The 25,973-nt window shown below is 34.3% G+C and overlaps 1 protein-coding gene across 1 annotated transcript in view; it reads left to right on the top strand.

Moving 5' to 3' along the window:
- Positions 1-25,833, top strand: part of LOC105218892 (zinc finger HIT domain-containing protein 1) — a 56,973-nt gene extending 31,140 nt beyond the window's left edge. The window contains exons 3-4 of the mRNA XM_054234908.1: positions 908-1,008; positions 25,679-25,833. The gene's annotated coding sequence lies outside the window, so the exon portion shown is untranslated. The remainder of the gene's footprint in view (positions 1-907; positions 1,009-25,678) is intronic.
- The last annotated feature ends 140 nt before the right edge of the window (positions 25,834-25,973 follow it).

Raw genomic sequence — 25,973 nt, forward strand, 5'->3', positions numbered from 1 at the left:
CTGGTCGATCGCCTACTTCAAGCGTTCCAGTTGTTCGCAGTAGATGGTAGAATTAAGCGTCTGGCTCATAGTGGATGATTTCCTTCCAATCCCACCAAACACACAGCAAAACCTTCCTAGTCGTCAATCCCGGCTTGACCATTGTTTGGGACTGGAATCATCGGCTTTCGACGACGGCCGTTTTCGGTTGATATTGTCGAATGTGATCCATTTTTCGTCGCCAGTTCCCATCCGCTTCAAAAATGGGTCGAGTTCGTTCCGTTTAAGCAGCATATCGCTGGCGTTGATTCGGTCCAGAAGGATTTTTTGCGTAGGTTATGTCAAGACCTTTCAGAGATGTATAGTATTGCCAGATACAAGCTCTGTAGCGCTTTATACATAGCCGAGGTATTCAAAAGACAAAAAGGCAGTGACAACCTAATATTATACATAAATATGTGTTATAAATGTATTACATGTATTATTCCGCTACATGTATTATGTATTATTTCTGCCGATATGCCTTGATTTTGAATTTTAAAAAGTATTCCGACAATTTAAAGCAAGCAATGAAACTTTCTGAAGCCTAGGTTAGTATTAAGCCGTTTCTTATCATCGGAACTAACCATATCCCGACGCCTCTTAGTTATAAGAATCCATGAGCTGGTAGAAAGAGGACTTTAAGCTTTAAAATCGATCTTCACTTGTCATATTAAAGAAAAGGCTTACACAGACGGCAGACAGAATAATTTTGTAGACAAAAATTAATGGAAAAGAATTTAAAAAGTTTGATAATTAAAATATGTGTCTTCAGTTATTATTATAATATTATTATATTTTATAATTTACATAAGATGAGATATATTTTATAAATATTACTAAAAATTTTAACTAAAAATTAATTAATTATTTTATTTTTAATTTTTAGCTACATTTATCTATAAAGAATCCACAAATGAACGCTAAATTTGTGCTTATAACGGGCTTAAATATTTTCTAACATCAAACCGGGCGATCTATATATAATGGGTAAGTAAAATCAATAATTTTACTTTTATTATCTTGAATTTTGCCACCTCCCTTTCACACTTTCTCTCCTCTCTATGACAACCGGTATCAACTGTTGTCCAAGTGTCCGTCAAAAGGTTAAACAACTCTGTTAACCCCTCTTTAATATGCATGCCATGAAAAATATGAATTCTTAAAATCCTGCCACACTTTCTTAATAAACGTATAAATATTTGCATAGACCTTAAAATGTAACGGTTATTGTTTTGACTGTGCGCCATCTGGCGCGTACAAAACAAACACTCGTAATAACTGTGGCAACAATTGTAATGGCCTTCCATGAATATATTTATATTTATTTTAGCCTAAATATATTTTCTACATTTTCTTAATATTCATGGAAGGAAATATTAATATATGTACATAAATTAGTATCAAACAACTGCTGCATACCGGAATTGAAGACATGCAACAGAAGTTGATTATTTTTAGCTTAAATTGTAATAATTAAGAGGTCAGCATGAGAAGATGACTGGATGAGTCAGCGACTTAGTGATTAAATATCGTATTTAAAAAGGAATATGAAAGTAAATTAAAAACCATAACCACATGCTTGGTCTTTTCTTAGAATTCCAAATGCTGTTACAGTTTTTATAAACTTGTCGAGAATTACAAAATTTTGGGAATGAAATTTTTAAGTATTTGTCAGTTGGTCGTTGGAAATGTATTATTTTTTTTGTAATAAAGCTTAGGTTTTTAGTTGCTCTTATTCGTTCAAATAAGAAAATGTTATTACTCTGAGAGAGTTATATCGTCTACACATTGAATAAAGAGAGCAAAAATCGTTGATAAGAAATATTGAATTCAAGTGTAACATTATAAAGGTTAAGTACTCACAAAGTTACATATAATCAACACTGCTTCGAAGACCAATAACCCCAACACTCATTACCCTTGTCAAAATTTTATCCAAAGTCAGCGCTTCAAATATTGGCATTTTTGCAAAGTGAGTAATTCAAAAAGCGATTACTTTACGATTTCAAATAAACAATTGCAAATGAGATGCACTAAATTTTCAGCAAATTTCGAAATCAAACATTTTGAAACAAAATAAATGCAAAATTACACAAACACATACAAATGATCATATATGATGTACCGTAATGAAATTCAGCTCGAATTGTTTATTTGCAATGGCCATCTGCATTTACGTGTTATTTAATGCACTTCAGTGCAAATTAAATCTGTACGAATTTTAAATAATAAATATTGATATGTAGAAGGATGTGTGTATCCAGTACTTGACGTCGTTGCAATGCAAATTTCGGCTACAATTGTTGAGCCACAAATATTTATCTGCACGAGCTGCACACACTCTCACACTCACAAATAGTTATGCATATACAGAGATGCGACTGGAAGAGTTCTTAACGAAACTGTCCGTTGTATTTATTTTCATATGCCTGCGCCGAAGCGGCTCCTCACAAATAAATATTAATCTCGTTCATATTATTTATTTGTTTTTCTCCATTTAATTTTTTTTTCTTATTTTTGTATTTTTTGTTTATCTAAAGGCAAGCAATTTATAAATCGATTGACGAATATCCGAAAACGTGTCTCTCAATTGCATTTTTACAAATGAATAAATTTGAAGTAACCTGCTGGAAAAATGCACTGCTCGAATTGAGCTGTATTACTGTGTGGTCAATATTTTTTGAAAGAATTAGAAAAATAGCTCCAGTTCTTAAGTAAACAGCTGTCAACTCCAAAAGAGTGTCTATGCCAAACATTGAATTTCCTGCATGCTGACATAACCTCAAAGTCAAACAGTCGATTATTTAATCTTCTTTACATATGCTCTTAAACCTGACACTTTTGTTGGTAGCTAAAGAACTTATGTGAATTTTCGAAAGTTGGAATTATAAGATATTTGCGAAATATCTAAAAAGAATTTGGAAAACGGTTCAGAGAAGCTTATGAGAATCTTCACTTCTTAAGAAAACTTCCAGAGTAACTTCTAGACAAGTTTTTTTTTTATATGGTTGCAAATTTTGACAATATGTCAGCGGCTACGATGGCATGTTGTTCGAATGGACGAAAGTGCTCCAGTTCTGAAAGTGTTCGATGCAGTACCCGCTGTTGGAAGCCGAGTAAGAGGGAGGCCTCCACTCGGACCAGGTGGAGAAGTACCTGTCTACACTTGGTATTACCAATTGGCGCCAAACTACCAAGAGGAGAGTTGCTTGGCGAGCTGTTGTGGACTCGGCTATAACCACGTAAGCGGTGTCTATGCCAGTCAAGAAGAAGAAGAAGAAGTTTGTTTGTTGTAGCGTCAAAAATCATTTTCCAAACAATTTAGAGTAACGTTGGCGAGTTGGTAGATATAAATCACGATTACGTAAATCCGAATGTCGTGGAAAGGAGTTTTATCACAGTTATCTTTTTTATAGGTTCTATACCTCAACTAAACATTATTTATCTGAACCACTTTCTGTAAAAAGTTCACTCGGGGTCTTAATAATGAGTTTAAAGTTATTGTTAAAGACAGAACTCTTCTTAAAGTTATGACCATGTTATGAAACCCACGCGAAATGATAAACTATCATCCACAAAAAAAAGTGAGAGTAATTCAAAAGTTAAGCTTAAAGTAAAAGTTTGTCAGATCAAACATCAACAGAACATTATTTGCTTTCTACTCTCTCGAGAACTATTTTAGTGGTCGTAGAAGAGTGAGTAATTTGAGTGTATTTCCAATCTCTTATTCTTAAAAGAACTACAATAAACTTTAAGACCGTTTGTTTTCAAAATATATCAACATCAGCGCCATTTATCGGTTTTTTCCCCTAAATGAAGTTCTTCTTTACTTATCTATTCACCTTTTTTAAATGATTTGAACTTATTACAATTAATTTTTGTACTAAACTATCACTTGGGATTTCCAATTGGCGCCGAATTGCAAGAGAAAGAGAAGAGATAATCGAATAAACGGTTCCAACGTCAATTATATACATACGAGTACATTCATATTATATCGTTTGAAACTAGTCCAAAGGTAAGCACTTCCAAACTACTCCATTTAGAAACCAACATACTAATGAAAGATGTTCAGTCGTAAATTTTTCAGAGATCCATATGTTCCGATGAATGTCTGTATGTACGTCTATTTTGCACGCGTGCATAATTCTTCCAGCTAAAATCTATTTGAGACAACGGCAATGAATGCCGCCAATAATGCGATTAGTCCACACATACCGACAGACACAGCTGATGCTATACGACACGCGCGCACAGCAACAAAAATAAATATAAATTTTCGCATATTTCCATTTGCCATCTTCAAATGTGGACTAATTTCGGTCATATTTTCCGAAATATCGCTGCCAATTTTTAATTGATTTATTTATGTGGCGTTGTTTGAGCGCATTTAATGTTGTTGGTATTTTCAATAAATTCAGTGAATTCAAATTTCAAAGAGCTAAGAATTGTTTTTTTTATTTGATTTTACGATTTATTTATAAATTATATACATTTGAAGCAGCGTATCTTTTGATCAATTAAAAAGTGAATCTGCGGCAGTCTCTTTGTGAGGAGCAGTGTGAGGTAGCAAATTTTACGCTTATACAAATATTTATATAAAAAAACAAGAAGCTAGACGAATTTAAATATTTAAAACGCGAAAATTTTCCACAACGTCCATTTTTAGATAAATCACTGAAATCACACTGAACTTTAACTTTAAGCATACATACTTTTTATTTTGCGAGCGACTTTTTTTTGGTACTTACTCTAATACACAAACACAATTCAAGCATCTTAAATTCACCTACTTCCACGCATATCTACATACATACATCTATGAGATTGTACTCAAATGTGTACTTGTTGCCGTCGGCACTTGCTGTATATACCGTTATGTGTTCATATGTAAATTTTATTATGATTTATGCTTGTTTACATCTCTTATCTTCTACATTGCCAAATTGTATCTGCATATCTTAATATGCCTTCTTATTGTGCTTTTGTGCGTTCTTTAGCAAATAGCAGAGAAAAGACAACAAAAAAGAACTCTTTATTTTTATCTCGTTTATCTTTGAGTGAGTGTCGCAATGCCAAAGAGCAGCTCATCTGCTTGTGATTATGCATATCAACTTTTGAAAATATATAAATATTCATATTTACCTGGGAGCAAAGCTACACGTTGTGCCTTTTGACAGGCTCAAGTGCCCAAGTTTAATGACTAAATATTAAGGCCAACAATTTAGATGAAGTTTCGGTTTCAATAGCTGCAGGAGCTCTGTATTCGTTCACGTGGACTGCCAATCACATATTGCGCTCTTCCCGCCCATATCTGTCTATTAATATCGGAACCCTTTTTATTCAAAAATATGGGGTATTTAGGTTACTAAAAGTAGTGAGTTCTAGGTCAAACGTTCTAACAAGGAGATTTCCTCAAACTCAGCACCGCAGAACCTAGACTTACCAAAATGTGCTGGCATGGTAATTCCTCAAAAAAAAAACTGGTATATTTGATATCTTTATTTATGAAGAATCCCGAAAGGCACAGGTTAATAGAATTATAACTGCAATGAGCTCAATAATCAATAGAGGCGAGAACTTCAGTATCCTAAACTGCAAAAAGTACATTGTTATATAAATCCTGTGCTGAACTATGTTTAGAGATGTAGTCATCGATGTGGGTTCCATAACAGGACATACGTGAAATATACTATATTGGGGACACCACGGACCGAACGTAAGTAGGTTGCAGTAATTATGTTATTCTCCATCTCCGAAGTTCTTGTGAGTTCTATATTTCTACAATTGCTTGCAAAGACCTCGCAGACTTTCTCATACCTAATTGTGTTATCTAAGCATTTCCAACCTAGTACGGCGTAAATCTGTAGATATTAAGAATGCATATATTCATATAATCCACAAAGGCTCATCTACTAGCTCTCGGTGATGAAAACACTTCTTTATTTAGCTTTCACAAATGTTCTGTAATCCTTCCCTCCTCACCTTTTCCAAAGCTCCTAGTTTTTCTAATAAATATATATGTAGCTCTGAATCTACAATTTTAAAATGTATGCCTGTTGAAAATAATTCAATAGATTAAACATTTGTCTCTCTGTTTTCAAAATCCCTGGTATTCCACGAGCCTATAAAGAGGCCAAGCTTACTAACCGACTTCGCTGTTAACCAGTTATTTCAATTCCATCTTTCCTTCATTCCAAGAAACACTGATTAGAGTTCACCGTAAACATTCTTGAAACTAGCACGGTCATTGTCGTTTCGAACGAAAAAACATCGAACGTGTGAAAACGCACATAGCTTAAATATTTAAGAGATCTATTAATCTACAATGCCGGCACATGTTTACTACAAAGAAAACAAATGTGGTCTTTAAGAAGTAAGGATGTCTTAAAGTTGGACGAAATCGAATGAAATAGAAGCAAAGATTGATGAGAATTCAAATCGACCAGTAGGTTTCATACGTAAATGTTATCGGTTATTAGTCATTTTCATTCCAACTTTATTTATTTTAATAGCTCGCTTTGAATCACAAGAATTTTAAAAGAGGATAATCAAACAACCAACTAGCTTAAATCCAGTAGACTGTCACAATCATATTGACAAATAATAATATGTGTTGGTTCAACATGTGAAAAGTTTCATAAGCTAAGCGAGCAGAGAAGTGGCGAATCGAAGACTACCAATATTGTACTATCTTCTTTAAAGATTAATATTTAAAGCACGTTTCGCTTTTATAACTCAATATATTAGAAATAAGGACGGAAAGACGGATAATAATATTAATAAGAGTAGCTTAAGTTGTATTAATGGAGAAATCAGGGCCTCCAACAACAACCTCATAATATCTTTGTGCAACATGTACGGGTATAATGGCAAGCCACGCTCAAGTCAATTCATTTCGTGGGGTTAAATAAGTTACTTGACTCGGTATGCATGTCGTTATGACCCCACCCCCACCCAGCACACATAAGCCTCTCACTCAAGGCAGCTGCTAGGCGCATCTCTCCAGTCGTCGGTCAATAACTTAGCTGAAAAAGCTGTCGTCGTTTAGCAGCTTGCTGGGGCGCAGATGTATGTAAATAACACTTAATCACTTAATAAATTTAATAGTACAAGTGTCATCATTACCAAGCGGGCGGAACAGCAACAACAACAATGAAAATAAAACAAACAACAAGTGTGGCAGGTAATGAAAGAAGCAAAGATTTGTATGAGTTGTTGCTGTTGTTGTTGCTCTAGAACACTTTCTTTCAGTTGCTTTGTCTGTTTCCTACAAGTAAAATGCATTCAATGTACTTATCAACACACACTAAATTACATGTAATTCAATTTGACGAATGCAAACAAAATCAAGTTGGACAGACAGACACACACATAAATACATATTTACACACAAACACACACACATAGATTGTGCACATTGTTTACAATTGGGGGGCGTTCTTTTGTGTGTAAATATTTAAGCAAGTAAATAACTACAACAATGTAATTGTAATTCAACTAAGCTATGCATATATATTGGTGAGTGCCAAGAGTATTGGCACACTCGAAAAATAAAACTGATAAATGATGTGGCCACAAAGCCTTTGATCGCCGGCGAATTAATATACTTGTAAACACACTGCGCATGTCGGCATGTATGCAATTACATATGATTACTAACTACTATAGGAGCGTGTGTAATAATTTATAATGGGGCGAAAATTCTTGAGTGCGAATTATTTGTAAAACAAAAAGTGTAGGAAATTGTCAGTGAGATTTAAGCGTTCTAATTCCACATGTTTATGTAATTATTGCCAGTCATTTAAGTACTTGAACGTAGCACATTTAATTACATACAAATATTTGTCAACTTTAGCTTCCCAAGAAATAAAACAATAGAATATAGCAGACATATAGACAAGCGTTAGTTGTTGTTATTCGCGGAGACAGACTGAAATTTTTTACACTAATACTAACATTAATGAAATAATTATTAAAATACTTTATAATCAGTTTATTGTAATGATTTTTATGCCTAATCAAGTTTGACTCTTTTCGCTTATCAGCAATTGACTTAAAAATAGTTATGACAAATTTATGCATATAGAATAATATGATTCATTGACAGGTTTTGTTTTAATAGACATATAACGCCGTGTCTAAAAATACAACCGCTTTTAAGATAAGTTCACTGATTGACTACGATTTATTTGGAATTTTGACTATCTCACTTATTCTAAAAACAGTATTTTACTAATAATATTCCAGCATAACTGGTGTAAAAGTAAAGGTTTTCGAGTTCAAGAAGCCTAAAATATATATTATTAAACTGTTTAACAGTCGGAGAAATACGAAGTTGACAAAATAATCTTCTATAATATAAAAATGAATCGCAAAATGTGTTGCTAATCGATTTCGCAAGTTCTTTGTTTAGAATGTTTTTAGAGGTACCGGGATGATTCTTACGGGAAAAACTGCTTGAAAAAGTCTTAAATCCACAATTTTCTAATCACCCATACAAACAATTTGTGTCGTTAGTCTCGAAAAAAGTCGAGAAGGGCCAAAACGATCTGGCTAATTTTGGATTTATAGAAAGCCAGGAAAGGATTAGAAAGTAAGTATATATCGAAAAATTGTAAGGAAGATAACAAGAAGATGATTTTATTTGAATTGACAACAAAATAATAAAAAAAAATTAATATTTTGAAAGTTGTTATTGTTGCTTTGTTAAAATATATTTATCATTGTTCAATTGTATAAGGCTGTGTCGATAGCCCAAAAAAATTTGTAACAAGTTGGGAAAGGCAACCGAACATTTTATACTCTCGCAATTTATTGATGTAATTTTATTACACACAATTTGAAATAAAGTCCAATAGAATAACGAAAATCAGCATATATAGTACATGAGGGTTGAGGTAATTCGTGAACCGATTTCACTCATTTTCAACGCCCAGTTATAATGGGAATAGGGGCAACTTGGCACGTGTTAGTAGGCAGACAAACGGCAATTCGGCCTTGAAATTACTCCTAAATTGCAAATCAACGAAACACCAGTCTGCAAAATCGCCAAAAAAAAGAGCTATAAAGAAGATTTTCCAGATATTCAAGTCGCTGGAGGTACTGCACAGGACTTTAAAAGATTTACGCGACAACGACAATATTTTTGGTGAAGCCATGATTCTGTTGGCAGGTGACACCTCGATGGATTAATAACATTTTTAACGGTTTTCTGTCACTTCATGGCCTCGAAAGAGGAGCTTATTCATCGTATTTTTCCTGACATGAAACCATAATATAATAAACATAAATGGCTGATTGAATGACCTATATTGGTGGTAAAAAAGCAAGGATCTCTTTGATCTTAATGCGACAATTTAGAATTTCGTTAAAGGAGAGTTGACACAGCTACAAACCAGGATGACGTATTCAATTATCCCACAGACTATTTTAAATTGCTGGACTATCCCCACTCACTTGCAATTAAAAGTAGTGTGAGTTGTCATCATGCTGCGTAACATAAATCAACATCAAACTTTGCAAAAGAACAAGACTAGCTGTGAAGAAGTAATCAATATCGGCACCAAACCCAAGATAAAGCCAACTATGAAATTTGGTCATTTGTTACTTTCTCTAATATACGATTAAATAAATCAAAGTTTTACAAATTATGATGATTTACGCTTAACACAGATCTACAATAATGTATATCAATCATTTTAAAATTTATCGGCTATAACGTTTTCGTCTTTATGCGTAAGAATTTTTTCTCTGCATTAAAAGATTTACTAATTTAATGTATACCTTAGCCATAAAAACGTGTGGCCGGGTCTGCTAGTTTTTTAATAAAAAATTGAATTAAAAAATTATTTTTAGTATTGTACAAATCAAACAAAATTCTACCAAGATCATGGTATGCAATTTCCTGCAATCAATATCATCATTAATCTATAATTTCTGTTCTCCTGTTTTGTTCGAGTTCCGCTCTTTTCTAAAAAAAAGTTCATGTTTAAGTAATAACAAAGTTATCCAGTTGAATTTAATACAATAATACATGATATCTCAAACAAGTGGTATAACTTCCTGATATTCTCTCTATTCTATTTTATTATGCCAGTTATTAAGATTTATACCAGTTGTTTGTTCGATTCGTTTTTATAGAATATTTGAAAAGACAAGTCGATTACAACTAGTATTCAATAACTCTTCGAAATTAGAGACCAATATACTATCTGTGGTGTTGATAATTTAAAAATATTGAAGTACCTATTATCGCTTAAAAACGATTTTGTATGACTTATTGTCTTTGTAATCTTGAAATTGTAGCCCTTAGTCGGTCAATTGAATCATCGCGGGATTAGTCAAATATACCATAGCCAAAAAACGAATTGTTATCAAATAATGTGGAATACCTATCCATCATTTGTGCTTACTAATACTAGCCATATTCGATTTGCCAACTGCCACACCACTTTGTGCTCGTTTTTGTGGCATAATCGCTTACTATTCTAACTCAATTTGATTATGCCAGTTTTATACCAGTTGTTTGTTCGATTCGCCATTCAGAAAATGTGGCAATATTATTAAGTCCGTTATGCTAATCGTTTTCGAATAATATTTTTTCGTTTTCTGCAATTCGTTTCATTATCTAGTAAGTTTCAGAACATATCTGCCTTTACTTTCTGCATCTAAAATCAGTAGAAAATCGGAAGTCAGGTATAAAATCAATAAATCTTCTCTGAATCAAACTAGAATTGGTAGAGCTTCGAAGGTCAGAAGTAACATCAGCACAGGTGTTCAGTTACTAACTGGTATAAATAGAAATGCGTACAAAATATGTAGATATTGATGTTCAAATAAACATTTTGGAAAAAAACACAAATATTATAAATTTATTTTTGGAAGGAAAAATCAACACGATTTCCTCTAGCATCCGCTATTAAATCATAAATTTTGCTTTGCCTTAAATTTATAGCTTCCTTTTGAACTTTTTTAATACAGCATGGATCGAATTTGTTTTTTTTTTTTTTTTTTGAGTTTTCAATATTCCAAAAACTGAAAATCAATATAACAGCACTGACTTACAGTCATAAATTCTTTAAGACATTTCACATTTGTACTAATTATAAAAGATTTTTCTTTGGAACTGAGAAAACAAAAAAAAACATGCTAAAATTTCCACGCAAATAAAAAAGTAAAAAAGCGTTTTTTAAGTCACTAATACATAAATATTTACATTTCCAGTTGTTTTTTTTTTATTTAAAAAATCTTTTGTTTTCCAACAAAAAACCACAAAGAAATTGCAAAAAAAAAAAAACAATTATATAAGCAATTAAATTAGAGCTAATATATACGAAGTAATACATTTTCGTTTACATTTGCCAAATGTACAAGTAGGTAGGTAGGTATAAAGCGCAGGCAAATGAATAACATGCAAATATAAATAAGACCACAGAGTAGTAATGCCTTTTAATTTAAAAAGTAAACCGAAGATAATATGGACACACGAATTAGTGTTGTTGGTTTTTTCGGGCCTCTGTTTTATTTATTTGCGCATTTGTGCGGTGCTGTGTGCGTTTGCCTGCGCATGTGTTATACAAATAAAAGTCATACCAATAAAAGCACAACACGCATACACACACATACATATATATATATGTATGTACATATGTACTAATGTATGGCATATATGTAACTTTGTACATATCAAAGATTAAAATAACCGATGAATATACATTAAGAGCGTTGAAAATCCATTTGCAAGCAAAAATAAATATACAAATGAAATCAGGTGATCGACACGCCAAAAGATTAACCGCAAAATTAACTAAAAAGACAGATGTACGCAGCAATCAACAAGCACATTTGTTCTTATAAAAATAATATTCGGTTGAAAGACACGAATATGTAAATTTGTCTTTTGTATGTTGTTGTTGTTATGCTGTTGCTTTGCACTCACTCAACTTTAAATATAAATCTGTTGACTGTTGTTGGTTCAGCAAACCAAGCAAGTCAGTCAACTGCCAGTGTCCAATTGCTTGAGTAACAATGTTGGACAAATGCCAGTGTCCAACAGGTTACGTATACGCCCCGCATGTCGACTGCCTTTAATTTTATACAAGCCGCTTACAAAGCGTATCTCTCTTTTTTTCTTTTTTTAAAGTGCATATTTATAAAAGCATACTGTTGTGTGAGCTGACCCTTAGCAGTGCACTGCAATTTGTCCTGAGGACATTTCAGCGTCAGTACATTTTTGCTCACTTGCATGCCCATTGTCTGTTGCTTTTTCAGCGCACATACGTTCCAACTGTAGTGTGAGTACTCATATGAGCTGCTGTTGGCAGTTTTGCTGGCATGCAGCATGAAAAATCTCTGCTGAACCTAGAAAATTCTCTGACGAGCATAGAAAAATTATTTCCAACAGCAGTGCAAGTATCAAGAGCTTTAAGGGCCATCGAACAATGCACGAAACTCCTACAAATGATATACATGTATATATAGAGTATCTTTTATTATATATAGAATTCTATTTTTCATTTTTTATGTAACGTTACTGTCTGCAGCAAGCATGTACAATCAGTTATCTATCCATGTCCATAATTCACTTAATACCCGCATAGAATTGTATACTTTTCAACTGTAATAAATGAAAGTAAGTGTTCACAAGTGATGTTAAGAAGATTCTACGGCGTTTGAGAGTTTAAAAATTATTTTTTGAAACAAATTCCTTCGTTCAAGAAAAAATATATTTATATTTGAAATATACAAAAAATTTAAGTAAACAAATTAATAAAAGGAAACCGAGACCAGAAACTAGTTTCCACTATCAAGATCCCAGATTATATTCTACTGTACAACTGTTATCCCGAAACGTGGCCGACCTTGGCAAACCAATGCACTGTCTTTACGATGATCTGGACAGGGGCATGACAAGGAAAATCATAACACCTTGGAAAAAAAAAAATATATATATATATTTGGCGTAGAAACCGCTTAAGCGATTATAGCCGAATCCACCAGAGCGCGTCACTCGTTCCTCCTTTTTGCTTTTTGGCGCCAACTGGAAACACCAAGTGAAGCCAGGTCACTTTGCACTTGGTCTTTCCACCGGAGTGGAGGTCGTCCTCTTCCGCGGCTTCCTCCAGCGGGTACTGCATCGAACACTTTCAGAGCTGGAGTGTTTTCATCCATTCGTACAACATGACCTAGCCAGCGGAGCCGCTGTCTTTTTATTCGCTGAACTATGTCAATGTCGTCGTATAAATCGTACAGCTCCTCGTTCCATCGTCTGCGGTATTCGCCGTTGCCAATGTTCAGAGGACCATAAATCTTACGCAAAACCTTTCTCTCGAAAACCCCAAGAGTCGTCCCATCGGATGTTGTCATCGTCAACGCTTCGGCGCCATACATCAGGACGGGAATAATGAGCGACTTGTAGAGTTTGATTTTGGTTCGTCGAGAGAGGACTTTACTTTGCAATTGCCTACTCAGTCCAAAGTAGCACCTGTTGGCAAGAGTGATTCTGCGTTGGATTTCAAGGCTGACATTGTTGGTGTTGTTAACGCTGGTTCCCAAGTAGACGAAACTATCTACTACTTCAAAGTTATGACTGTCAACAGTGACGTGGGAGCCAAGACGCGAGTGCGCTGACTGTTTGTTTGATGACAGGAGATATTTCGTCTTGTCCTCATTCTTGGAAAAATATACCGGGGTGTAAAACCGCTAAAGGCTTGTGTAAAGTAGACCAAAAGAACACAAAACTCCTATTGTCACTCGATAGAAGGAACTGTTGGAGTATGGTTGGGATACTCACTGTACACTGTCTGGTGGCACACGGCTACAAAATGAGACTGACAGATCGACTGCAGAAAATATCAGGTGCAAGGTACAAGAGAAACCAGGGAGCATCTCTTGTGGACTTGTCGTGCATTGTCAAGGCAACGTCTTGGGCACTTGGGTGTCTCATAATATGAGAATCTGGAAGAGGTATCGATAGTGAAGCCACATAACTTTTTAAAATTCGCTTTAAGTGCAGGCATCCTAAAGGATGACTACTCCTCGTGGACAACGTGACGGCACTCCATCTGGTATCGCAAAGGACTAAAACTGGTCTATGTGTGACTTATTGTCCTACCAGTATAATCTAACCTTAACTATATTATATATTATATTCCATATTTCTAGTTGTTGTACAGATCCCTCTTCTGCTGCACTTTCTTTTTCCACCCACATTCGATTGTAGCACACTTCACTTGCAGTTACGAGTATTTGTTATTATAAACCATAGTTAGACATAACTGTAATAACTATTTGCATACTTTTTGAAATATAATTCACCTAACACACACTTTCAGTTTGCGATAGCGAAACTAAGGGCAAGTGTGCTGGACATATATCTATATACATTTACTTCTTATATGAGTATGAGTACATTGAGTCTTATGCAATACATTTTACACACATATGTAGCTATGTAACTGTAAATGACAATATTGTTTTTGAAATATGCATGCAATATTTTCTCATTTTCTAGACAAGCACATTTACACATACCACAGCAATTTATATGTGTTAAAGATGTGATTTTAATAACAATTTATATGCATACTACTGAAGTACTAACTTCTCAATAGCGGTGCCTCCATGAGTGCATAGTTTGCAGAGAAAATATTGGATATTTACATTACATAGTAGAACATTTTAAATTGCACTAAGAAAACTTTGTACGGCATGCATTTTTTTGTATTTCAGTCTAGAATCCTCATATTAAATTTGTTTTTCGCAATTTATTCTGGTTTTATATAAAAAAGAATCGATTTTCTCTCTTAAAAGATTTATTGAACAGATATATGATATATTCTATTGACAGTTTGATAAGAAAAAACTATTGAATGTGAATATTGGAACTTACGGATTAGAAAGGAAAACCAGTTTTTGACTAAACCCTAATCTTTTAGGATCCTAAAGTCGGACCGAAAAATTTTTAATTTGTTTTTAAACCTTCGACTGCCCTATGCCTCCTTAAAATTTAAGATATAGAAAAGTATAATTTTTATCCTCTTGCAACAAAAGTTGCTAAGAGAGTATTATAGTTTTATTCACATAACGGTTGTTTGTAAGTCAACGAGTTAAATATAGGGGATAGTTAAATATATATATTATATATAAAAAAAATGATCAGGGTGACGAGACGAATCAAATTCCGAATGTCGGTCTGTCCATCCGTCCGTCCATGCAACGGATAACTTGAGTAAAAATTGAGATATCTTATTGAAACTTGGAACACATGTTGCTTGGGACCGTGAGAGGGTTGGTAGTTTTGGACAAAATCGGACCACTGCCACGCCCACAAAATGGCGAAAACCGAAAACACACAAAGTGCCATAACTAAGCCATAAATAAAGTTAAAAAAGTACAATTTTGAACAAAGGATTGCACTAGGAAGGGGCATATTTGGATGCAATTTTTTTGGGGAAGTGGGCGTGGCCCCGCCCCCAAATCGTTTATTTGTATATATCTCGTAAACCAATAAAGCTATATAAACCAAACTTTCAGCAGTCGTTTCTCTTACGTACCCCACCACACACAATGAAAATAGTTGATAATAATCACGCCCACCTCCCATACAAAGGTTAGGTTGAAAATTACTAAAAGTGGGTTATCTCACTAACGAAAAACGTCAGAAATACTAAATTTTACAGTTGCAGAAGAATGCTGCACTCAGATTTTTTTACAAAATGAAAAATGGGCGTGGGACCATATCTCAGGAACTACTCCACCGATTCGAATGAAATTCGAATAAAATAAATAATTACACGTGTGGAAAATGGATGAAATCGGTTCACAACCACGACAACTTCCCATATAACTCAATTTTGAACTCCATCTTATTCCTTCACTTTATAATATATACATAAGAAACCAATGAAGATAGTGAAATAAAACTTTACACAAATACTGTATATGATCTGTGGCATCACTTGAAAAAAAAAAATTTTCAAAGCCCGGTACATATACCGAATATGAAGAATTCAGTGCCCCATGGTAACTTTTCAACGAAAATTTCGGTAAATCTCTCAGGTATCTTAATTTAATTCAGAGGAAATATTTTTCTTCTAATAGTGTAACTTCCTCTACCTCTCATATACCTAATTATAGGATTGTGTGTTATCTTAATAAAAATAAATCAATAAATTGCGAGAGTATAAAATGTTCGAATGCACCAGAACTTAGCCTTTCCTTACTTGTTAAACATTAAAAAACAGTATTTTTAATTAAGAACACAGTATTTTAAACTACAAAACAGTATTTTGCTCTTTCAAAGTTTTTTTTCCATCCAGTAACATAACCAATCGCCTGCTGTGCAAAATGTTAAAAACTCATCAACTTTTTATCGACCACTCTCGTTAGCTTCCCGCAGTCCTTGAGCAACTATTGACTTTTTATCGTCTATGCATTTAACATAGTACATACATATCTATGACTAAGATAACTAAGGTCATGTCGTAATAATTTCTTGCGCTCACAAAGACACAAAAAACACCTTAAAAACGATAGAAGTAAGAAAAGTTGAAGTACATACTAGTTGGTTCCACTGGTAAGGAAAAAACTGCGCCAATAGCAAGTGACATACTTATTTTACTCGAGTATAGAAATGAATGTGTGTGTGTGAGCGTGTTTTTGCACGCTACGAAAGCGTTGCGTAAAAAAGCACTCACTTTAACGCAACACTTGACACTTTTGCGGCGACACCTACTCATCAACTCCTTCACAGCATCTGCAAAGACGCGACAAAGAACGAAGTTGACACTTTTTGTTGGTTTTTGCACGAGTACTTCTTGTTTTTGTCTTACTTAATGTTGTCTTTCTTGTTTTTGTCTTACTGCGCTGACACTTATTTGACACTGTGGTTGCTTGCTTGAGTCTCGTCTTTTTACTTAACTTACTTGGAGGCTACATTGAAGAAATAATAGTGCAGGTTAAGGTTGCTGAGGGCTGGTGGTTTACTGTAGGAGGGTGGGGGTTTAACTGTGAGTGATGAGATAAAAACGCTTATCAACCGGTAATGTTTTGGTTGTTTCTTTTTGCACGGTATGAGAGGTGGAGTGGCGCTGCTGCGCTGTATTAGCACTTTACAAATTATGCGAAAAGCCCCGCCATCGACTCGAACTCCCGATAATAATTACACATATGCACACACTCACACGCACTAACTCACTCATAGTCCATCGTACTAACAGCATGCTAGTTGTTAAGTAAACAGGCGCGCTTAGTGCGTGCTAAAACCCACCGGCCGCAGAGTAATCACAAGTGCAAAGTTAAATGCAGAGCAGAAAAAAAGTGTTAGATGGTGGGCGCGTGCCTAAATATAAATAAATGTGATATGTGTCTATGTGAGAGAGCGCAAAAACTGTGTGTACATTGATAGTACTTGTGCATACAAACGCTGTTTTTTTATTATTGAAATTATTTTTAGCCACTCGCTATTGCGACAGACGACGTCACACTGTCACACGCTAAATGGAGTGTAGCGAGAATACATGTTTTTCACAATTGAACACGCTTAGGCTTTTTATGAAAAAGAACATGTCTGATATTAAATATTTATGTATCTATGCATAAGTAATGGCAGCATAAAAATATGCACGTGACGAAATGAACGCGAGCATTAGTAAATTGAATGATGATGATGATGATGAAGAGTACTTTATTTAGCGCAAAGTTAAATGAGCCACTTCGAGGAGATAATTATAGAGTGATCTAGAAATAAATATATAGCCAATACTTTCAAAAAACTTAAAATATCTTAAAGTCTAACTTGTTTGATAATATTAAAGATTATATGTAATTTTTTTTGAGCAAAATAAGCCATCCTGAGCATAACTCTATACAAACAATGTTCTAAAAATGTTGTCTATAGATCTATAAATCTTGCTGAGAACATATTTTTCGAAAACTTTGTCAAAATCGCACTAAAAACTCATAATGTTTTTTTTTTTCGAATGGCCTTTTACCTTTCTCGAAAACTCCTAGTGTCGTCTCATCGGATGTTGTCATCGTCCACGCTTCTGCGCCATACATCAGAACGAGAATAATGAGCGACTTGTAGAGTTTTATTTTGGTTCGTCGAGAGTGGACTTTAATTTACTTTTCAATTGCCTACTCAGTCCAAAGTAGCACCTGTTGGCAAGCGTGATTCTGCGTTGGTTTTCGAGGCTGACATTGTTGATGTTGTTAACGCTGGTTCCCAAGTAGACGAAACTATCTACTACTTCAAAGGTATAACTGTCAACAGTGACGTGGTAGCCAAGACGCGAGTGCGCTGACTGTTTGTTTGATGACAGGGGATATTTCGTCTCGTCCTCATTCACCACCAGACCCATACGCTTCGCTTCCTTATCCAGTCTGGAAAAAGCAGAACTAACGGCGCGATTGTTGCTTCCGAAGATATACTGTCATACGCTATAAGTAACTGTACACTCTTATGGAAGATTGTACCTTATCTATTTAGCTCTGTAGCTCGTATTTTTTTTCAGCAATAGATTGAAGAAGTCGCACGATAGTGAGTCACCCTGACTGAAACCTCATTTGGTATCGAACGGCTCCGAGATGTTCTTCCCGATCCTGACGGAGCTTTTGGTGTTGCTCAACGTCAGTTTACATAGCCGTATAAGTTTTGCAGGGATACGAAATTTAGACATCGCGGCATATAGGCAACTCCTTTTCGTGCTATCGAAGGCAGCTTTAAAATCGATATAAAGGTGGTAAGTATCGATTCTTCTCTCCCAAGATTTGTCGCATGGTGAATATCTGGTCCATGGTGGATTTGCCAGGTGTAAAACCACACTGATAAGGTTCAATCAGTTCGTTGACGGTGCGCTTTAGTCTTTCACACAATATGCAATGCTGAGGAGACTTATACCACGGTAATTGGCGCAGATTGTGGGGTCTTCCTTTTGATAATAGGGTTTATAAATAATTCCATCGATCTCGATCGTATGGTTTCAAAGGAACATAATTTTTGCTTTAAGAATTCATGTTTATTTTTCAATATAAATAGTTATCTTTCAAGGCACAGAATCAGTGGCCCCGATTGTCTCTACATTGCCTCAAAATATCCTTCCATAGGGCAATCTCTTGAGGCCTAGGAAACAAAAAAGGCGCTGGGGACAGATCCTGAGAATAATTAAATACAATTTTCTATAAGTTTCGTTGATTTTTGATACGAGGAATCGGTCGATCGTCAGCTCGCGCTCCATTTACATGGAGCTTTCTGTTTAAAGTTTCAAAGCATATTCCACGCTTTTAAGTAGATCTAATCGACCCCTTTTGGTCTAACACTGAGCATTTCTGGCACTCTAGCTTTGCTATATTGTATGTATATCATGTCCATTCGTAAGTATCCTCAATTCGAGAATTCCAGAAACAGCAAAAACTCGCAGGAAGCAATATCCGGGAAGTGTGATTGATCAGTAAACTTTGCTAATGATGTTTCTGCAACAACAACATATATAAATAGTTCACGAAAATTAGAAAGCCACCGTTGTTTTCGAACACCCTTCACTCTATCTTATTACACACATACATATGTGGTTGACTTAAACATGTTTTTCACATATCACTAAGCAATATTTTTTCAACCAAAATCGGTTGCTATCTAAGACCGCAGACAACATGTTCCGCTAATACGCATTATGATAACATCATACAAAAGTAGATGTGTTGCCACATACTCATATATATTTTGTGGATATGTGAATACAAACTTTTATCTCGGTACTTATAATCACTTACATTCATATACTTATATATGTATGTACATATGTATGTTTTTATTCATATCAGCTCTTGGAAATTCGCATGCGACAGAATTTATGGTATACAAACACTTAAAAACACATATCTGCAGGCATATAAGGTATGCACATCTACCATTTGCTGTGATTTACAAATTCCAGTACGCATTCAGCTCAGAGTTCTATGGTACACACCGGGTATTCCAATCTATTTATATACCATATACAAACAAAGCATAATAGCCACATAATTTGTTGTTAGCCGATAGCTTACCTGTTGATAGCGATAATAAACAACAATAGTAGGTGTACGTACATATATGTATAACGGTAACTGTAACCAAAACTGATTTTGTTTTGATAAGATTGTGTGTTTGTGTGTGTGTGTACGCTTGTTTATATATATTCTTCTGAAATCGCAAAACAAGTCATAATTAAAATATAAACTCGCATGCCGTGCGGTAAAAAACAAACAACACACCGTGTTACATATGTATTTGCTCAATAAAGAATTTATGAATGAAAAATATTTTTTTATTGTTCTGCGAACTTAGAAATACATATGTTTTTATCATTCAATTAAATTCGTGCGCTTGTTAGTTAGCCAGTATCTTAATTGTGAGACTTTGTTAGGGTGGTTCATAAAATATTTTTTATAAAAATAAATTTATTAAATTTATAAAAAAAATATTTTTTATATATATTTTTTTTATAAAAAAAATATAAAAAAATAGTTATTTCCTTAATATTTATTTTTTATAAAAAAAAATATTTTGCTTCAAAATTCTGGAAAATAATTTTGGAAAGATGTGCTTGATTATTATGATTAAAAATAAATATAAATTATTAATAATCGGCATGCTAAAATATAAGTTCTAAGCAAGGATCCGGTATATCTTCTTGCTTTCAATTATTAATTACTATTCAAACAAAATATGGATTGAGATATACTTTCAACGCTTCCTACTAAGTTTTTGTACATATCTCGTAAACTACTCAAGCTACATATATCAAGGAAACTTTCTAGAGTCGTTTCATTTAGATACCACTTATACAGTCCAAAAATGAAGGAAATCGGATTATAACCACGTACACCTCCCAAACAAACGTTATGTTGAAAACTGCTAAAAATGCTTTAATTCAGTAAGGAAAACCACCAGAAACCTTAAATTATAAATATGAAACAGAAGAGCTGCACTCAAAAGAGCAGACGAAATGAGCGTGGTTCCGTCCACTTATGAGTCAATAACTATATCTCCGACTATTCGACCAATTTCAATGAAATTCGGTTCATAATATCTTCCTGGCTTCCCAAAGATATGTGATGAAAATAGTCCAAATCGGTTAACAACCACGCCTAATTCTTCTATACCAGAACTTTGAAGTCGATCTGAATCGTTTATTTTACAATATATAAAGTAAGCACCAGTGAAGATATCGGAACAGAACTTTGCACAAAGTCTGAATTTACAGTGTGGCATTGCCCTTCTAAAAATCGCCAAAATCGGATCATAAGTATTCAAGGCCCCATATATCGAACATGAGGACCTCAGAGCTTCGAATTATTTTTTTACAGAAAATATATATAAGTCTTTCAGATATTTTGAAGAAATTCAGAGGGAATATTTTTATTGTCTACATGCAATGAGTAAAATCGTGTAATAACTTCCCCTAGCTCCCATATACCTATTATTAGGGTCTCCAACTTTCAATGGACTTTATACTATATATTATATATGACGAATATGTGGGTCAAATTGTGTATTATATAATATTAATTAAGTTAAATAAATAAATTGCGAGAGTATAAAATGTTCGGTTCATACCTATATATCTACGAGTAAATTTCGTTCTCGCTAAATATTATTAAACCTCATTTTATGTTTTATAGCCTGATTATATACGTACGTTAATTCTATTTAATATGTGTTAAGACCTTATATAAGTTCATATTGAAGAAAATCCATTTAAAACGCATATTGAATTAAATTGATTATTCACTTTTAGACAATTATACGATTCACAAAAGAAAATTATGCGGTCCTAATTCAATTACTTAGATTTTAAAAGCCAACGATAGGATTGGTTATGATTGAACTTTAGTGATTTGTCGGTTTATTAGTAACTTAGTTATTGTTGTTGTATCGCAAGATAACATTTCCCAAATAATTTTGAGGAATGCTGCCGAGTTGGCATGCCATGACCGTATATAAAGCTGGGTCCGTTTCGATTTGGTATATCAGCCTTTCGTGGGATGACTTTAAAAAGAAATGAGATATGGGTGCTTAAAGAAGATATGAATCTTTGAGAATGTGATAAAAGTGCATATTCCGACAAAATCGTAATGATGGTGGGCCAGGTTCCTTTTGGAAGAAATAAGCAAGAGTTCAGTTTTGGTGATCTAACCTAAGGTATATGAAGTATTTAATCATCACTAATGTTCTTGTAATGTAGATCTGCCTGGTTAATGTAACTTCTACGATAAGATGATCTTTATTGAGTTCTATATAACGACACGTAACGATAATTTCGGAAATTTCTTACGCTATTATATCGTATATTTATAAATTAAAACTACACAGATATAGAAACATAAATTTAATTCAACTTGATAGCATTGTCTATCTAAAATTCAAAACTCAAGTGATTCCATCGAAAAAAGTCCCCTATCTAGACCTTGCAAATTTATTTTCAAGGCCATCAATTGTGGAAAATTCCTGTTAATTATAAACAGTTAACGTAATTGTCTATAAATTCTCGATAATTTCGGCTTTTTATTTAAAGAATCAAAACGTGATTATGTATGCGTTCCAGCCAAATCGCATCAATCAAATACATAAATATTTCATTGTTGATTTTGCTGCGAATTAATTATGGGATTTTCTTTGTCAAAATGTCAATGGCAACTGTTTCATTCTATGGCCTTTATTTGTGGAATGTTGAATTTTAAGAACTTCAGTCTGCTACTTGCTGTCATAACGACAGGTTGGCTATGTCCTAGTTTAAGCGAGATTATTTTGTCAGGTTTTAATTATTATTTACTTTTTTATATAAGTGTTTTTTTATTTTATTTTATGAACCATCTTAAGTGCTTCCATTTTTTTGCAGAATCATGCTGGTATATTTGGGGCAATGTAATAACCACTTACTTATATGTATATAACCTTATTAACGAGAGTGTCTCGATAAATATGACACAATTCCAAAATCTGTATTGTTGTGAAGAAAATTATAACGGGTGATTTTTTTGAGGTTAGGATTTTCATGCATTAGTATTTGACAGATCACGTGGGATTTCAGACATGGTGTCAAAGAGAAAGATGCTCAGTATGCTTTGACATTTCATCATGAATAGACTTACTAACGAGCAACGCTTGCAAATCATTGAATTTTATTACCAAAATCAGTGTTCGGTTCGAAATGTGTTTCGCGCTTTACGTCCGATTTATGGTCTACATAATCGACCAAGTGAGCAAACAATTAATGCGATTGTGACCAAGTTTCGCACTCAGTTTACTTTATTGGACATTAAACCAACCACACGAATGCGTACAGTGCGTACAGAAGAGAATATTGCGTCTGTTTCTGAGAGTGTGGCTGAAGACCGTGAAATGTCGATTCGTCGCCGTTCGCAGCAATTGGGTTTGTGTTATTCGACCACATGGAAGATTTTACGCAAAGATCTTGGTGTAAAACCGTATAAAATACAGCTCGTGCAAGAACTGAAGCCGAACGATCTGCCACAACGTCGAATTTTCAGTGAATGGGCCCTAGAAAAGTTGGCAGAAAATCCGCTTTTTTATCGACAAATTTTGTTCAGCGATGAGGCTCATTTCTGGTTGAATGGCTACGTAAATAAGCAAAATTGCCGCATTTGGGGTGAAGAGCAACCAGAAGCCGTTCAAGAACTGCCCATGCATCCCGAAAAATGCACTGTTTGGTGTGGTTTGTACGCTGGTGGAATCATTGGACCGTATTTTTTCAAAGATGCTGTTGGACGCAACGTTACGGTGAATGGCGATCGCTATCGTTCGATGCTAACAAACTTTTTGTTGCCAAAAATGGAAGAACTGAACTTGGTTGACATGTGGTTTCAACAAGATGGCGCTACATGCCACACAGCTCGCGATTCTATGGCCATTTTGAGGGAAAACTTCGGAGAACAATTCATCTCAAGAAATGGACCCGTAAGTTGGCCACCAAGATCATGCGATTTAACGCCTTTAGACTATTTTTTGTGGGGCTACGTCAAGTCTAAAGTCTACAGAAATAAGCCAGCAACTATTCCAGCTTTGGAAGACAACATTTCCGAAGAAATTCGGGCTATTCCGGCCGAAATGCTCGAAAAAGTTGCCCAAAATTGGACTTTCCGAATGGACCACCTAAGACGCAGCCGCGGTCAACATTTAAATGAAATTATCTTATTTTATGCGTTTTTTTTTTAAAAAAAGTTATCAAGCTCTTAAAAAATCACCCTTTACAAGATAAGACTCTTATATTCAATTCATTATCTCAAACTAGCAAAAAATAAAAGCAGTGTTTCCATATATCATCGCTTATAAAGATTATCATTTCAGTAAGTGCTTATCCAACTATTCTTGTAATTCTACACTGATTTTTAACGTGTTTATCAAATGGTTGATATCTAAGATTCTGATTATTTTTTTTTTTTAATTTTCGTTTGAGAGTGGGTAATATTTATTTGGTTCCTTCTACAAAATAAGTTTATCTAATCGTGCCTACTTAAAAATTTGAAATTTATGTGTCATTCGCTGGCAATATATAATAATTCTCTGCATACAGTCATTCACAATAGTATAATACCAGTAATACAGAAAGCGTCTGAGCTTCAGTTTTCGAAGTATGAACGATGTCTAAAATCAGAAAATTTTTAACTTAATTCAACATTTTATTTCGATGATTATATATGAGAAATACTTCGATTACACTAAAATACGCTCGAGAAAATATTTCCAGAAAATTTATCGGAAATCAATAGGGCCGAAACCCATTAATTTGAATATTAGAGTCGATTTCTGAACCAATTTTATCCATTTTCAGCACGATGCCATATTAGGATTTGGGGATAAATTCCCACTTAGACTCATTAAGACACCTTAAATATTGAACGATATATTCGGTATACGGTCTCCTATTTGTATTGAGGTTCTGGAGGCTTGTGGGGTCTTGAAAAGTTATAGTCCGATTTCGACCAATTTTAAATGAAGAGTGTCACACTTTTCGGACAGTATTTGTGCCTTTCGATATACTCATTGATACATGACTTCTACATTGTTTAGGGAAAGTATCGGATGGAACTTAAAATGGTGTCATATGGAAAGCAGACGAGATTGTAGTCAAATTTTGACCTAGCAAGCTATACAAAAATAATGATAAAAATAATAATAATGTTCCGTTATAAAATTGGTTAAAATTGGTCGACTTGTTGTTTATATACGTAAATTCGCCCAAAAGTGGGCGTGTCACTGCATGTTTTGGTAAATTTTTGCCAAGTTTTGGTGAAATTGAGTGATCTGCCGTTTTTGGTTGAACAAGTATCACTATTTTATTACTTTTAGGTGTGCGTGGTCGTTATAGGACTTCATCAATTTCGATAGTGTATAAAGGTATGTCACAGGTATAAGCTTGATTGATTGAGAGAGTATAAACATATGACAGCATATCTCCAAAATAAGATGCTTTGACCATGATTGTAACCACACTTATGTGACCGACTGTATTTTGTACATATGTATATTTGAATGCATTTACCTCGTGTTTACTACCGAGTGTTTTACCTTTAACTTGCTCATATACTTAACACCCGTAAATTTTGTCTAATTGTATGTATGTTTTTTCCACTTCTACTTTATTTACAGTTATTGTCCAAAGATAAGACGCATCACAACGCCAGCAGCAAATAAAATTCCATTTCTCTAATTTCACTTTCATTCGAATTTCGCAAGTGAAATAAGTGGTAGGGGCAAACAATTGCGGCTGCATGGAGGTGACGATAATCATATTTACTTACACTTACAGTAGAATATTGCAAGATAAAGAGAAATACAAACATATATAAAGTCTAATTGACACAAAGCACACCTTACCAACAACAAAACAGCAGAAGAATTACACAAAAAGAGGAAACAGTAGTATGTAAATAGTGAAACAACA

This window comes from Zeugodacus cucurbitae, chromosome 6 (genome assembly GCF_028554725.1).
Source record: "Zeugodacus cucurbitae isolate PBARC_wt_2022May chromosome 6, idZeuCucr1.2, whole genome shotgun sequence".
Lineage (NCBI taxonomy): Eukaryota > Metazoa > Arthropoda > Insecta > Diptera > Tephritidae > Zeugodacus > Zeugodacus cucurbitae.